Source organism: Octopus sinensis, linkage group LG9 (assembly GCF_006345805.1).
Source record: "Octopus sinensis linkage group LG9, ASM634580v1, whole genome shotgun sequence".
Lineage (NCBI taxonomy): Eukaryota > Metazoa > Mollusca > Cephalopoda > Octopoda > Octopodidae > Octopus > Octopus sinensis.
This window is the reverse complement of record NC_043005.1, coordinates 13,293,005-13,305,504: the sequence shown is the minus strand read 5'-3', so window position 1 is coordinate 13,305,504 and position 12,500 is coordinate 13,293,005.

The window sequence follows — 12,500 nt, the reverse complement described above, 5'->3', positions numbered from 1 at the left end:
AGGTGAGAATATTTCATTCGTTGGTGCGGGAGATGAAGCTACAGTGACAAAAAATACATCAGCATATGGTATATACACTCACATATAAAGAGTAATCACTTAAACACACTTGTCTGTAAAAGCGATAAACAGGGGGTGGTTGAAAAGTAACTCTCTATTTTAAAATACTTATAAATTATCTATAAATTGTAATTTTTGTAGAAAAAATGGATATGAAAGAAATGCTTTAAGTATGAGGTTTTATTTAATATTCGATATGGGCTCTAGATGTCGCCACCAACATCTTGAGTTGCCCAGGAATTGCGACAATTGATTTGTAGAATGGAAGGCATAATTTCTCGTATTCGCACTTCAAGTTCTTCCAAAGTCTTTGGTTTGGTACAGTAGACTTGTTCCTTTAACAAACCCCAAGTCGAGAATCCTGGTTGGCCAATCATGCGGACCACGACGACCCATCCATTTCCCCAGGAAGTTGGTATTCAGTCATTCACGAACGACAAAAGCAATACGATTACAGATTAAATTATCATACTTAAAAAAAAACAATTGAGAAAAAATTACTATTAATGAATAATTTATAAGTATTTCAAAATAGGGATCTACTTTCAATCAACTTGCAAATGCTCCAACTGGACGATTGCAAATGTAAACTCACATACAAATGCATGCATGCACAGCTATCTCAATCGCATATTCCCAAATCCTTTGAACTGCCCGGATTTAAACCAAGAAAAAAAATCCCCGTCACTTTGTGTATGGTCGGCTTTAATTCTGCGTAGAAGATATGAAGTAAATCTCAGTGTGTAAATCATATAATGAAATGGTTTGTTAAATGTTAGCCTGATGTTCTTCCATAGTTGACACAGCTTCTTTCTTAGTTCACACAGCTGTGTGATTTAAAAGTTAAAATTCAACCAATCTTTGTAACATTTTTTTTATTATTCTAATAAAGAACTGATTTCTCCGGGGCGGCACAGTAATGTCTCCTTTCTATTGTCGTTTAGACACGTTTTGTAATCATTTGAACATCATCGATATCAGAAGAATTAAAATAAGCATTAAGCAGTGGCTTGCATATGTATGTCTGTGCATACAAATATATATATGTATACATGTATGCACAGGTATACATACATGTATACATACGTATATACATACACACACACACTCACATATATATGTCTATGCCACCATATATGTATACAAGTATGCATATACATATATACATGTATGTATGTATGTATATATATGTGTTTATGCATACATATATGTATACATGTATGCATAGACATACATACATGTATACGTGTATGTATACACATACATACATGTATATATACGTATATATATATATATATATATATATATATACATGCACGTACCCACACACAATCACACATATACATATACACCTACCTGCATACACAGATGCATATGTTCGTTCTTATGTGCATATGTAATATACATACATATGTACGTACGTGCATACATACATACATACATACATACATACATACATACATACATACATACATACGTGGATAGACATACACACACACACTCACACACACGTATAGGTATTTGAGATCGGGTTACGGATAACTGAAATACGTTAGGCGGAATGTGTGTGTGTATGTGTGTGTGTATGAATGTGTGTGTGTGTGTGTGTGTGTGTGTGTGTGTGTTATTTTATAAATATTACTTTGGGAATGCTACAGAAGTTGCAACCGGGTTTAGAGTTTCTTTCCAAAGCATTCAACGGTTTGATATAGGTGTCCGCGTATGTCTGTGTGCACAGGTGGATGTCACAAACATATATATTGTGTAAACACATACATGTACATATATTTACGTGTGTGTGTGTGATATTCTGCATATCTCTCACTTTACTCTTTTACTCCTCTACTTGTTTCAGTCATTTGACTGCGGCCATGCTGGAGCACCGTCTTTAGTCGAGCAAATCGACCCCAGAACTTATTCTTTGTAAGCCTTGTACTTATTCTATCGGATCTCTTTTGCCGAACCGCTATGTTACGGGGATGTAAACACACCAGCATCGGTTATCAAGCGATGTCAGGGGTACAAACACAGACACAAACACACACACTCACACATATATATATATATATATATATATATATATACAAATATACGACGGGCTTCTCTCAGTTTCCGTCTACCAAATCCCCTCACAAGGCTTTGGTCGGCCCGAGGCTATAGTAGAAGACACTTGCCCAAGGTGCCACGCAGTGGGACTGAACCCAGAACCATGTGGCTGGTAAGCAAGCTACCTACCACACAGCCACCCCTACGCGCCTGTATGTATCTGTATGTATGTATAGATGAAATTTTTTTTTGTCACTGTTAATTTTGGTAATGTTTAATTACGTATGTGGTCCATGATGCGCGTGAGGAAGCGTACAGTCATTTGTAAGTATGTCTTACTTAAAGTCATCCTTCTGACAATACATTGTTGTTGTTGTTGCTGTTGTTGTTGTTGTTGTTGTGTTGTTGTTTATTTACATTAAGGAGCATTTAATGTTGTTTCATATTCTGCTATTCCAATTAACTCGGCTACGTGCCCATAGTATCTGTTGCCAGTTTAAACTCGGGCCGTGCATTCAAAGCACATTTTCAGTACATACAGCCACCCATACAAACATACATACATATACATATCATATATATATATATAAATGCATGTATATAGATAGATATATAAATACAGGTATGTGTGTATATATATATATATATATATATATATTATATATATATATATATGATAGTTTTGTTTGTTTGTATTTTGTCATTTCTTCAAACTCGTTTTTTCCTTCTTTATTCTCTCTTTCTATCAATTTTCTTTTATTGTATTAAATTTCCAATTCTAACTTTTTGTCCTTTTCTTTTTTCTTTCTTCCTGTTGTGTGGAGCTGTTCTACTACCATTTTATTCTCTTTTGTTTTTTCTTGTTTTTAACCAGTTCATGTCTATAATAAACCATGACTTTTCCTGTACGTGATTTTAAATGAAGTTGGGGTTTATTAAAAAGTCAGGTTCGATTTTAGAATCTTTTACTGAATTGTCGGTTACCTCTTTAAAGTAGAACTGTTTAGTTTTAGCTTTGCGTATATTCTTTTATATTGTATTGAGCTGTTGTTGGTTGGTTTATGCTTAATTTTGCTTGTTTCCTTTTTGTTTTTGGCTTTGGGTGGTTAGTTCTGTTATATTTCTCAATTGCTTTATTTTGGTTTATGTCTTTGGTAAATTTTGCTTCTTGATTTTGTACAGAGTTATAGCTTTTAAAAGACAAAGTTGAAGTTTGATAAAGGAGAGTTGAGGTTTTATAAGAAACAGTGAGATTGGAGAATAAAAAGGATCGAGGTTCGATTATGACCTCGATTTAGCTAAATTTGTTAAAAACTGAGCTGGGGCTTCTTAAAAAGTAAAGTTGACGTTTGAGAGAGAAAAAAAAATGTAAGGTTGATATTCGTCAAAATTGCTGTAAGGGTTTATTAAAAAGAAACATTATCGAAGCTTGACTCACAGGGGTGGTTGACAAAAATCAGAGTAACGGTCGATAAAAAGAAATAAACAAATAGTTGAGATTTACAAAAATTTGAGTGAGAGTTAACAAAAGAAAAATTATTGAGATTTGATTAAAAAAGAAATGAGTTTAATACAAACAAATGTTAAGGTTTGGTAAAATCAGAAAGATGTTTGATAAAGAAAAAAATTCGTTAAGTTTGGGTTTGGATAGAAATAAGGTCTCATGATAAACAAAATTAATATCTTTATATATAAAAGAGAGGTTGTGTGCTGTCTGTCTCCTACGATTTAGATTCCTAACTACTCCCACATTTTGCGGTGCAGTTTAACCAAAACCGGGTATCTTATAGTCGTGATTCATATCGAGCCCTTCTGGGTATTAGCGCGCGTCTACGATGAGTCTACGATTTTAAAAAAATTTACCATCGTTTTTCCCATTTTAATGCATTTTTTCGCTATTACATAAGGGAAGTAACTCTCTAAAAATGTCTACGATGAGTCAACGATTTTTAAAAAAATTTACCTTCATTTTTTTCCATTTTTAATGCATGTTTTTGCTATTTTTTTGCTATAACTCTCTAAAAATGCATATATTGTTATTTCCCTTACAAACCCGAGCAACGCCGGGCGATACTGCTAGTTTGTAATAAAAAAAAAAGAGATGCAGCTAAGTTTGATAACAGGCACAGTTAAAATTTGATATATACAAAATTACCCAGGATTCATAAAGCAGATTTTAAAAATTTAGGCGTAGGAGTGGCTGTGTGGTAAGTAGCTTGTTTACCAACCGGGTTCAGTCCTACTGCGTGGCACCTTGGGCAAGTGTCTTCTACTATAGCCTCGGGTCGACCAAAGCCTTGTGAGTGGATTTGGTAGAAGGAAACTGAAAGAAGCCTGTCGTATATATGTATATATATATATAAAGTTAATCCAAACAAGAAAGCAAAAAAACACAACAACGCAAGGACGTGGAACAAGTAAAGTATTATTGGACGCTCAGGAAAGAAGGGAAGAAGGAGGGTTTAACGTTTCGAGCGGAGCTCTTCGTCGGAAACATAGGAGAAGGAAAGATCCCGAGAAGGGAAGACAGAGGAAAATAAATCGCCAGTGGTACTCACGAGGTCACATACTGAATGACGGAAGTACGAGGGGCGTTCAATAAGTAATGCCTCTGACCCACTTGCAATTGATTGATCTAGCTGAAATTTTGCATGTGCAATTATTTATATCTCTATAGATTAAGTGGCAAATTACAGCTCTGAACTAATTGTGGTTTCTGACTTACAGGTGTTTGAACTGAGTCAAGTGTGAAACGGAGCCTGTTGAGTGTCGAGCAGTGATGCGGTTTTTGTATTTGAAAGGACGCACACCTCGGGAGACTTTTGATGAAATAAAAGTAACTTATGGTGATGATGCCCCATCATATGATCTTGTAAAATGCTGGCATCGTGAATTCAAACATGGTCGGAACTTTGTGGAAACAGCTCCCAGATCTGGTCGCCCCCTTCTGCCATGGATGAGGCATCTGTCCGTCAAGTTGAGGTTGCCATTTTGGAAGATCGACGCATAACTATTCGCCAAATAGCCCATGAGGTCAAGATTAGTACCGGGTCTGTGGAAACTATCATTCATGACCATTTGCATATGCAAAAGGTGTCTGCCAGATGGATTCCCAGGCTGCTCACACCTTTCCAGAAGCAAGAACGCGTCGATTGCGCGAGGATGAATTTGAAGATGTGCCAAGAAGATGAGTCAAAATTTTTCAAAAGACTGATTACACAGGATGAAACCTGGGTCCATCACTATGATCCAGAGACCAAAGCCCAGTCAATGCAGTGGAAGCACCGTGACTCACCTCCTCCAAAGAAGGCAAGGGTGCAGCCCTCCGCTACAAGGTCATGCTCACAGTCTTCTGGGACCAGGACGGAGTAGTGATGACAGATTTCTTGGCAAAGGGTGCCACAATTACAGGAATCTATTATGCTTCACTTTAAAAATTAAGAAAAGCTATCAAAATCAAGAGGCGGGGCAAGATCAGCAAAGGCATCCTCCTCCTGCAGGACAAAGCTCCGATCCACAACTCGCGTGTCGCCAGATCAGAAGCACAGGCGTGCGGCTACGAACTCATCCCCCATTCTCCCTATTCTCCTGACCTGCACCCTCTGATTTTCACTTCTTCCCAGCCATGAAGTTGTTTTTGAAAGGAAAGCATTTCCCAGATGATGCAGCCTCGATTTCTGAAGTCACGTCGTGGTTGGAGGACCAAGCTGGGGTCTTCTACAAAAACGGTCTTCAGAGCTGCATCAAACGATGGGAAAAATGCGTAACTCTGGGTGGTTCCTATGTAGAAAAAGACTAATAACTGTGCCAAGTTTCGTTGCTCTACTGCTATGGGAAGTGGGTCAGGGGCATTACTTATTGAACGCCCTTCGTAGTATGTGTGTGTATATATATATATATATATATATATATATATATAAATATGTGTGTGTGTATGTTTTTGTGTCTGTGTTTGTCCCCACTACATCGCTTGACAACCGATGCTGGTGTGTCTACGTCCCTGTAACTTAGCGGTTCGGCAAAAGAGACCGATGGAATAAGTACTTCGCTTACAAAGAATAAGTCCTGGGTAGATTTGCTCGACTAAAGGCGGTACTCCAGCATGGCCACAGTCAAATGACTGAAACAAGTAAATGAGTAAAAGAGTAAAAAATCACAGTTGACATTAGGTTTAGCAAAATCAGAATTAAGGTTAGGTATCTTAAAAACAAGGTTGAGACTGGTAATTAGGGCAAGTTAATGTTTGATAAAAACGAGAATTGAGGCTTGTTAAAAGGTCATGTGCTGCATTTTAATTATCACTGAATTTTATAGCTTTAAAACAGAACTGCTTCAGTGTTGCATATATTTTATTAACACCCTGTTTCATGGTTTGTTTTCCTCTTTGAGGATGTTTAGTGAGGCTATATCGGCAATGTTTTTTTTTTAAATAATTTTTGCTAACAATTAATGATCTATATTTTAAAAATTCTATTTATATATATATATATATATATATATATATATATATACACACATATGTATATGTGTGTGTGTGTGGTGTGGTGTGTGTGTGTGTGTGTGTGTGTGAAGGCGCGTGGCTTAGTGGTTAGGGCATTCGGCTCACGATTGTAAGGTCGTGAGTTCGATTCCCGGCGAGGCGTTGTGTCCTTGAGCAAGACACTTTATTTCACGTTGCCCCAGTCCACTCAGCTGGAAAAAATGAGTTATACCTGTATTTCAAAAAGGCCGGCCTTGTCACACTTTGTGTCACGCTGAGTCTCCCTGGATTGCTCAGTCACTTACAGACTGTTCCGTTGATCGTATCAGCTGGGACTCTCGTCGTCGTAACGATGGAGTACTCCTGTCCTGTATGTATATATATTATATATATATATATATATAATATATATATATATATATAATATAGTAGTGAGTATAATAATATGTGGAAAGTGACGATTTAAAAGTCTGTTATCAGGATATTGGCATAGAAATATTTTTTTTGCTCTTGTATATAGTTGTTTAATATATATTAATATATATATATATATATATATAATTAGAAAAAAAAAACCCTTTTATCACTTCAAAATGAACAATTAAATTACACCATCTAGAAAATTACATATAATAGAGAAATTGAAATTAAAATAACAATAGAATGTCAAAGATTAAGTAAATTGCAAAAAATAATGATAAAAACGTATATATATATTATATTGTGTGAAATTTGATTTAGTATTTCTAAATTTAATTTTTTTCCTTGTAAGTTTGGATTTTATTCCCTCAAATATAATATATAATTTTATATATATATTATATATATATATATATATATATATACACACCAGAATTTTAAGTAATATAACAAAAGTAAAATGCGGAGCTCAGGAAAATAAGGATCCATAGTGTAGTATTGCAGTCGGTCCTATATCGTTGGTTTGCATTGTATCACCAATAACAGTGTTGAGTGCGTGATCTAGTTATACAGGTTTGGCTCTCCACGTCCGAGTTTATCTGAGTGCAAATAGACACCGCCTTACTACAAACTGGTGTATGCACTGACGAATAATTTTTATTTTATTTTTTAATCAGGACTGAAGACAGTGTCTATAAACTATTACAGGATCTATGAGACTCGTAGGATGGGAGTGGGAGGATGTCCTTAAATTGGAACTGGCTGAAAATTTCTGCTTCGATAGATTCAGATTGTTTTAAACCTTGCTTTAAACAAACAAAATATGTCTGCAAAAGGAGTTGGTATAACCGTTTGATAAATAATAAGTTTGCTTTGTATCTATGTAATTAGAGATTCGATTCCACTGGATAGCAACTTGAACAAATCCCTTTTATTATAACCTTGACTTTACTAGAGGCCTTGTGAGTGGAATTTGGGAGACGGAAAATGTGCAGAAGCGCGTAGTGTGCGTGTGCGGGTGTGTGTGTGTGTGTGTGTGTGTGTGTGTGTGTGTGTGTGTGTGTACTCTCTTTACTCTTTGCTCGTTTACTTGTTTCAGTCATTTGACTGCGGCCATGCTGGAACACCACCTTTAATCGAGCAAAATGTAATGTTTAGCACTGGTTTCTCGTATCATCGAAGTTGGAAAAAAACAATTGACGTTTTTGTGAGAGAAAATCGGTATAGCTTAGTTTCAAACCGAATATATATGATGGAACTTGTCATGAAATCTATGAGGCTAAAAAGGCAGTCATTTCTGGAATAGCAGGCTGGTAGCTATGAGATAACCAAAAGACAAGATGGGTAGTGTGCAGCTAGATGATGCGGGAGGAGAGAATAGTTGGTAACGATGACATGTCTAGTTCCAAAGAAGAACCTGTCTGTGATTACTCTTTTTACTCTTTTACTTGTTTCAATCATTTGACTGAGGCCATGCTGGAGCACCGCCTTTAGTCGAGCAAATCACCCCCAGGTCTTATTCGTTGTAAGCTTAGTACTTATTCTATCGGTTTCTTTTGCTGAACCGCTAAGTTATGGGGACGTAAACACACCAACATCGGTTGTCAAGCGATGTTGGGGGACAAACATAGACACACAAACATACACACACACACACACACACACACATACAGATATATGCTAACGATTCTGCCAGCTCGCCGCCTTCATTATAAACATTAATATTTATTCCTTTATTGCCTACAGTGGGCTAAACATAGAAGGGACAAACAAGGACAGACAAAGTGATTAAGTCGATTACATCGACCCCAGTGCGTAACCAGTACGTATTTAATCGACTCCGAAAGGATGAAAGGCAAAGTCGACCTCGGCGCAATTTGAACTCATAACGTAACGACAAATGAAAAGCCGATAAGCATTTCACCCGGCGTGCTCACGATTCTGCCAGCTCGCCGCCTTTGGTACTTAATTTATTGACTCCGAAAGGATGAAAGGCAAAGTCGACCTCGGCGCAATTTGAACTCAGAACGTAACGGCAAGCGAAAAGCCGATAAGCATTTCACCCGGCATGCTTATGATTCTGCCAGCTTACTGCCTTCATTATAAACATTTAATGTTAACAGCAAAAACAGCAACAAAGCAAAACACAAACAAAACAACAAGAAAAACCTAACAATAAACGAACAAAATGTATATTTTGAGGTGGGCGCGTATGTGTAGGGGTAGGTGGATGGTGGGATGGATGCTAGTCGGTTACATCGATTCCAATACTCACCTGGCACTCCAATACTCTGCTGGACCTCAATAGAATGAACGATAAAACTGATTTCGGCGGAATTTGAACTCTTAACGCAAAAACCGGAAGAAATGCTGCAAAAGTGTTTGTAGGATTAAAAACAATTTTATTTTTAGTTAAAACAAAACAAAACAAAACAAACTTTGCCGTTTAATAACGGAGTTCAGTTCAATATTTAAGAGATGAAGAATTATGTACATTATTTACATCATTTATGTTATTTACATTTGATGGATATTTGCCTTCATCTTGTTTGTTGTTAACATAACGTTTCGGCTGAAATACCCTCCAGCCTTTATCAGGTGTCTTAGGGAAATTTCGAACCTGGGTTCTCATTACCAAGTTATTATTATTATCATTATTATTATTATTATATTATTATTATTATTATTATTATTATTATTATTATTATTGAGTGAGAGAGCGGTTCATGCCATCAAAGTGACACTGGTGTAAAATATACGAAGCCCAATATACCCATCATGACTACCCGTCTGATAAGGGTACACCAGGCACATGCATCACAACCATATGTCTGCGACATGGTGATCTCATATCAAGATAAACAGCACATGACCTTGCAGGTGGGGCCCAGTTAGAATTTTTTTCAGGTTGAGTAGCCCATCCCGCTCAAAAGGTCCCTGAATAAGGGTTGTTTAAGGATGTTGAAAGAACCACCCATGTTTCCAGAGGTGAATTATTCAAACCCCAAATTATCACTCTCAACACATGGCTATAATGCTCCCCCACTATTTCTGCTCGTGATCAGAGATGCACACATCGTCAGCCACTAAGGGACATGCTCAACTGGTTAAGGTCAAACAACTGACAAGCAAATCTGTGGTATTGAGCAGAATATTTGCTGTAGCCCATCTTTTATACCAACACAAAAAATTGTACATGATAAAACTTCCAATCAGTTAAGATCAGAAGCCATGAGAGCCACTGCCTGGTACTGCATCAGGGCATTGATTATTATTATTATTATTATTATTATTATTATTATTATTATTATTATCTTATTATTATTGTTGTTGTTGTTGTTGTTGTTGTTATTATTATTATTATTATTTTAAAAAACCACCAAAACAGGAAAAATAATCCAGAATCCTTGTCCGGTCCCGGATCACGAGGCCAAACATCCCAGAAAGTTTCATTCGAATCCATCCAGTGGTTCTGGAGATATCTTGTCCACGGACAAACAAATAAGCAAATACGACTGAAACAACACCCCGGCCTTAGGGAAAGGGGAGATAATATATGAGTGGTAATCGATAAGAGGTTTTATGAATGTGTCAGATAAGAAGACTTTAAGACAATATGTCGCAACAAAACGGTGAGAAGATCTAACTGTTTTTTGAGGCAGTGAACGACCGTGTTTTTTTTGTTTTTAGTAGCAGAGCAAGTCACCATGTGTGTGATTCCTCTCTGGTTCATTGCTTATAAACTTTTATTCTTTATTTGTTTCCGTCATATGACGGTGGCCTTGCTGGAGCACCGCCTTAAAGAGTTTTTGTCGACAGGAGTTATTCTTTGTAAGCCTAGTACTTATTCTATCGGTTTCTTTCGCCGAACCGCTAGGTTAGGGAGACGTAAACATCGGTTTTCAAGCGATGGGGGGACAAACACAAAGACACACACAAATCTATATACTTATATATATATATGGAGAGAGAGAGAGAGAGAGAGAGAGAGAGAGAGATAGATAAGTTTCTTTATTGGCCACACAGGGCTGCACACAGATGGGACAAGTTACAAGGTAGAGCTTTTCTTTTGGGGGATGAAACAAAGGGGGTGGCGTAGGTTTTCGATCAAGAGGGATCATAAAAGGGAAGAAAAGAACAAAAAAAAGAAAAAATATAGAATAGATAGATAGATAGATAGATAGATAGATAGATAGATAGATAGATAGATAGATATATAGATAGATAGATAGATAGATAGATAGATAGATAGATAGATAGATAGATAGATAGATAGATAGATAGATAGATAGATATACGACGGGAGTCTTTCAGTTTCCGTCTACCAAATCCACTCACAAGGCTTTGGTCGGCCTGAGGCTATAGCAGAAGATACGGATCTTTTTGGTTTGAACAGCAATTTTTCTAGCGATGTCATGAAATTGACACCCATAATTATGACCCTAGAATCGATCTATTGCATTTCAATCTCTTTTAGGGTTAGGGTTACTTAGGGTTAGGGTTAGAGGTGGGGGAAGGGTATATTTTTTTCTTCACAAATGTAAATAAACCCAATCTGTTTCTTAAACGAGGGACATATTCATACGGCACAGAATGCTTTTTAACTCAATAGACGTCACTGATTGGTTGAAATTGCAAAAATTGAAGAAAAAAAACAACAAATATCTTACAAACTATAGAATATTCTCAATAAAGCCAAGAGAAAAAGATGTTTTATAAACACATTCTACCACAGTATACGAAGTTTAAAATTTTTTAGTAACTAGAAATTATGTTAAAAACTGCCGTTCAAACCGAAAAGATCCTCTACCTCTATTTATTTCAATATGACATTTCGACTTCTGTCTATGTGACGTAAAGGAATGCAAACTGTCCATTTTACACAGGTATACATAGACACATATAGGCGTAGGAGTGGCTGTGTGGTAAGTAGATTGCTTACCAACCACATGCTTTCAGGTTCATTCCCATTGTGTTCAAACCGAAAAGATCCGAAGATACTTGCTCAAGGTGCTATACAGTGGGACAGATCCTGGAACCATGTAGTTGGTAAGCAAGCCTCTCACCACACACCCACGCCTGCTTTATAATTCTTACATTGTTGTTAATTGTGGCGTTATTATGACGTTGTTGATTCCGGTTTTGTTCTTATTGATGTTGTTGCTATTGTTTTATATCTGATGTCGCTGGGCTGTTGATGCATCATCCCATATTTTTGTGTAGTTGTTGCTATTTGAGGTTTTTTTTTTTAGGGTTTTTTTTTTTGTACGGCTCTTCTTTGCATCTTTTATTTTGCTGTTGTTTCTCTTTGTATGGTTGTTGCTGTTTTGCTGATATCGAAGTGATTCCAGTCTTTGTTTTCGCTGTTGATGCTGCCATTTTGTTTGTGTGTGTGTGTGTGTGTGTGTGTGTGTAAATCAATTTATCTAATATCTATATTCATATACATATATATATAGATCGATATGTATATGTGTATATATATAATTAGTAA